General features: G+C 39.3%; 1 pseudogene; it reads left to right on the top strand.

The window, feature by feature from the left end:
- Positions 1–389: 389 nt before the first annotated feature.
- LOC149460867 (uncharacterized) lies at positions 390–4,079 on the top strand (annotated as a pseudogene).
- The last annotated feature ends 1,270 nt before the right edge of the window (positions 4,080–5,349 follow it).

Raw genomic sequence — 5,349 nt, 5'->3', positions numbered from 1 at the left:
GTTGGCGCTATATAAATCCTGTATAATAATAATATCAGCACTGTCCGTGTTCTCAAACCTATGTGATCTAGAGGTGGAATGTCTGCTGCGGGAAGTAGACCTTGCACTAAACCTTTGACTGGTTGAAGTGGAAGCCTCAGCCTTTTCAGGTTCTGGAACATGTGAAATGGATGATGTACAGTGAAGGGAATAAGTATTGATCCCCTGCTGATTTTGAATGTTTGCCCACTCACAAAGAAATCACCAGTCTAAAAATCGAATGGTAGGTGTATTGTAACACAGAGACAGAATAGCAACAAAAAATTCAAAAATGCATGTCTAACAAATTATGCACTGATTTACATGTTCATGAGGAAAATACATATTTAATCCCCTATCATCCAGCAGGATTTCTGTCTACCAGGTGTCTTTTATACAGGTAGCAAGCTGAGATTAGAAGCAGTCTCTTAAAGGGAGTGCTGCTGATCTCATATTGTTACCTGTATAAAAGACACCTGTCCACAGGAGCAATCAGATTCCAAACTCTCCACCATGGCAAAGATCAAAGAGCTGTCCAAGGATGTCAGGGACAAGATTGTAGACCTACACAAGGCTGGACTGGGCTACCAAACTATCGCCAAGCAGCTTGGTGAGCAGGTGACAACAGTTGGTGCAATCATTCGCAAATGGAAGAAACACAAAACAACTGTCAGTCTCCTAGGTCTGGTGCACCATGCAAGATCTCACCTTGTGGAGTGTCAGTGATCATGAGAACAATGAGGAATCATCCCAGAACTACACATGAGGATCTTGTCAATGATCTCCAGGCAGCTGGGACCACAGTCACCAAGAAAACAATTGGTAACACACTATGCCGACAAGGATTGAAATCCTGCAGTGACTGCAATGTCCCTCTGCTCAAGAAAGCACATGTCCAGGCCCGTCTGAAGTTTGGCACTGAACATCTGAATGATGCAGAGGAGGACTGGTTGAACGTGTTGTGATCAAATGAAACCAAAATCGAGCTCTTTGGCATCAACTTAACTCAACGTGTTTGGAGGAGGAGGAATGCTGCCTATGACTCCGAGAATACCATCTCAACTGTCAAACATGGTGGTGGAAACATTCTGCTTTGGGGGTGTTTTTCTGCTAAGGGGACAGGACAACTGCTACACATCAAAGGGATGATAGACGGAGCAATGTACCGTCAAATCTTGGGTGAGAACCTTCTTCCCCCAGCCAGGGCATTGAAAATGGGTCGTGGATGGGTGTTCCAGCATGACAATGACCCAAAACACACGGTCAAGGCAACAAAGGAGTGGCTCAAGAAGAAACACATTAAGGTCCTGGAGTTGCCTAGCCAGTCTCCAGACCTTAATCTGATTGAAAATCTGGGGAGGGAGCTGAAAGTTTGAGTTGCCAAATGTTAGCCACCAAACCTTATTGACTTGGAGAGGATCTGCCAAGAGGAGTGGGCCAAAATCCCTCCTGAGATATGTGCAAACCTGGTGGTCAACTACAGGAAACATCTGACCTCTGTGATTGCCAACAAGGGATTTGCCACCAAGTACAAAGTCATGTTTTGTGAAGGGGATCAAATACTTATTTCCCTCATGAACATGCAAATCCGTGCATAATTTGTTAGACATGCATTTCTTTTGTACGTACTGTATGTTAGTTACTGAAAAAATAAAATACATAAATAATTATTCTTCTCTTTCCTTTCAGGTACCTAGCTACTGGTAATTCTTTAGCCAGCCTACACTGTGAATTCAAGCTGGGGAAATCAACCGTGAGCCAATTGTCCATCAAACATGCTGACTCATCTGGGGTGTCTTGAAAGATCTGGTTATGAAAAAAACAACCAAAGAAGAATGGGCCAGTATAGCACAGCTTTTTGGGAGCGCTGCAACTTTCCAAATTGTGTGGGTGCAGTAGATGGCAAACACATTTGTGTAGTGAAGCCAGTTGCTAGTGGCACCAAATACTTCAACTACAAGAAATGTGTCTCGTTTGTCCTGCTGGCAGTGTCCGATGCAAATTATTCTTACACATATATTGACATTGGTTCATATGGCAGCAGCTCAGACTCAAGTATTTTTCCCCATTCAACTTTTGGGCAAATGCTTCGTAACAATACTCTAGACCTTCCAAATGACTGTCCACTTTCGGGTAAAAGTCAGCCATCCCTACCATATGTCTTCATTGGCAATGAGGCCTTCTCTGTCTCTGAGCACCTTTCTAGACCCTATGCCAATCGCTCACTTACTGTGAAGAAGAGGATATTTAATTATCATCTCATGAGGGCACGCATTGTGGAGGGTTCATTCCAGATACTTGCCAACAAGCAGTGGTTGCTACATACCCCTATAAGCCTAACCATGGACAATGCTATTGCTGCTTTCAAAGCAAAGTGTTCTACACAATTTTGTTCAAGCTCAAGATGGCTACCTGTTTTAAGTTTCGTTGATGCACAATTTGGAAGAGGCACAATGGTGCATAACTAGAGACAACACCAGTGGTGCCAACATTTGTGAGGTTTTCACTGACTACTTCATGTCAACAGCAGGTCAATTATCATGGCAACTTGAGGCTATTGCATAACAAAATATAGTACACTTTGCTGACAATTTTGCTTGCTGTGTTAATTTTATTTTTTGAAAATAAATTTACATATGGCTAAGATGTACACCAGTGTTATGTATTTCTTTAATTTGTGGCCATGTCTGGGGAAAAAATAAAACATACTTACCCTAATCCCAAACCTCAACTAAACCCTAACCCCCTTTTACCCCCCTAACCCCAAATCCCCCCTAACCCCAAATCCACACTAACTTCTAACACCTAGCCCCCCCCAACCCCAAATATCCCCTAGCCCTCCTAACCCCAAATATCCACTAACCCCAAATCCACACTAACCCCTAGCCCCCCTAACCAAAAATATCCACTAACCGCCAAACCCCCTTACCCCCACTAACCCAGAACCCTAACCACACACACCTATACACACATACTATGAAATATACTTACACTTTTGGTGGTGTACTCCTGCTTGTAATTTGTCCCAATCTGGAAACATGATCTGAGCAATCTCATCCCAGCCTCTTCCTCTTGCTGTTGTCCTTGTACTGAGGATCCCTGCAGTCGTAAATGTACGGCCTTGGCCAGACAAGTCGGATCAACTCCTCATTGTCAACAGCGCTCTTCTTGCATCTGGGGGCCATGTTTACAGTGAGCACATGGACAAGGACATGGACAGGAAGCGAGGAGAGGAGGGGTTTTGGGCAGAGTAAAAAATTTATATTTGCATACATGTGAACGAGGAGTACATTTTCAACTTAGGTTCTATTGAAGTCTATGGAGCTCATATTCACACCGCACCACACTAAACACACACAGAAGGCTTTTTTTAACTGCATCATATTCACAACGCATATATGTGAACTGCCTTCTTAGAACACTATGTAAAATCACTTGACATGCGAATCTGAGTATTCTAAACCTCATAACATTCGCATCAGTGTGAACCAGGGCTTGAGGCGGAAAAAGTTCTGAAATGCTTTATCTTACATCACAGAAACCTGACATTTTAATAGGGGTGTGCAGACTTTTTATATCCACTATATAGTAATTTGAAACATTCAAAGAAAATAACATTTTGTTCAATAGTCACCTATAATAATAGCCAATCATAATCAATAATAAAATCCTATTTAAAACATTGTACTAACCGAAATCCTTATTTGTCTTTAAATAAATATAAATTATTTCTAGAATTATAGTCAAATTAACCAGTGCATACTTCTGCTGCTAAATTTGGCCTAGGCTTTAAAGGCTCTGATCATTAAAGGGCTTGTGAATGAACATGTGTCATTGCCTGTAATCTTTAAGAATTGCTGATATGATTGAATTCTTCCAGTTTTTCTTTTCTTCCTTATATGTATCTGTAAATTTTCTATAATGTAGAATGCTAGGACCAAGATGGAAGGAAGCTATTTTCACACATCTCAATGTAGACAAAATGTGAATGGTTTTATTTATTTTGCAAATGATTATGTGTTTGTAAATTATATTTTTAATAAATTTGATTATTAAATTAATGCTTTTCCTGAGTTTCATCAGTCACTAGGTATTTCTCCGCACCATAAAACACACAGTTGTCTATAATACAAGAATCCAGGTGTTGAGTGTAGAATAAATTTAGTGACAACATTCATAGGGACAATCAGTAAAATACTGTTATGTGGGAAAAAAAGAGAAAAAATGCTATATGTACTTATGCTGACCTTTACATATATATATATATATATATATATATATATATATATATATATATATAGGAAGTGGTTATGCTGATTCCATCTTTCCGGGGACCCAGTTAAGCTGCATTGTGGCATGTTATATTGTAATTGGATATTACTTGCAGATATAACTTTGATTCATATATTATGCAACATTTCTTATGTATTTTTATACTGTACAATCTGTGCAAATGGCAATAAAACCTCTTTAAAAAAAATACTGTTATGTGGTCCATATCCGATATTTCACCTGACCTAATACACATGACATGAGAGAAATAACTAGGTTTTTGTGTTGAACCTTCTTACTGTCATTCAAGTTAAGTCAGAATTCCTCATCTGCATACTTGTTTCAGGTCAGTGACCCAGAAAGTACTGACACTAGAGGACTGGCAAAGTGGCCAGGCGAGTAGCATTTTAGGGATACTGTAACTTGCCAATAGTATTTTACATTCTCTTTGCACAGTGTCCCTTAAAACATATAGTAAACTTTGTAATACAAATGAATCTTCAGCATTTTGCTGTCTGTAAGGTGGGATCAACTGTGTAAATGGGATCAACTAAATGCAAATGATCAGTCATTATTTAAATGTTGTTATCACCCTTGTTCTGTACACAATTGGTAACAATAAATATTTATGGGGGACCCAATCCTTTTTCATAGTGCAGAAAAGTACTTTTCCATCATTAGTTCTCTCAATTCATTGCAGGTCTTTGAGTGCTGATATGCATTGTATTGTTTTCCATACGTATGTGTCTTCAGTTTTTGGGAATGGTGATTAAGGTGAGTATGATTATAATGACAAAAGAAAAAAGCAGTTTAAACTCTGTTGAAAGTTTGGGGAATGTGTTCAAGCATGTACAATAGATTGATTTCAAGATAGATTGAATCATACAGAAAGGATTTGTTTTTTTCTGTTAAAGCAAATTGAACAATGGTTTTCATGACCTTTTTGGCATTTTCTCTAGAGATTTTGAAGATGTAAGGTTAATGCTTCATGGACGCTGTCACTTCCTGTCCTGGCATATTGTTAAAACTGAACTAATCCAAAACCTAACCATACATATC

Source organism: Staurois parvus, unplaced genomic scaffold (genome assembly GCF_062004578.1).
Source record: "Staurois parvus isolate SC_StPar_1 unplaced genomic scaffold, SC_StPar_1.0 ptg000218l, whole genome shotgun sequence".
Taxonomy (NCBI): Eukaryota; Metazoa; Chordata; class Amphibia; order Anura; family Ranidae; genus Staurois; species Staurois parvus.
The sequence above is the reverse complement of the archived record's forward strand: the minus strand, read 5'-3'. Positions and strand labels throughout refer to the sequence as shown.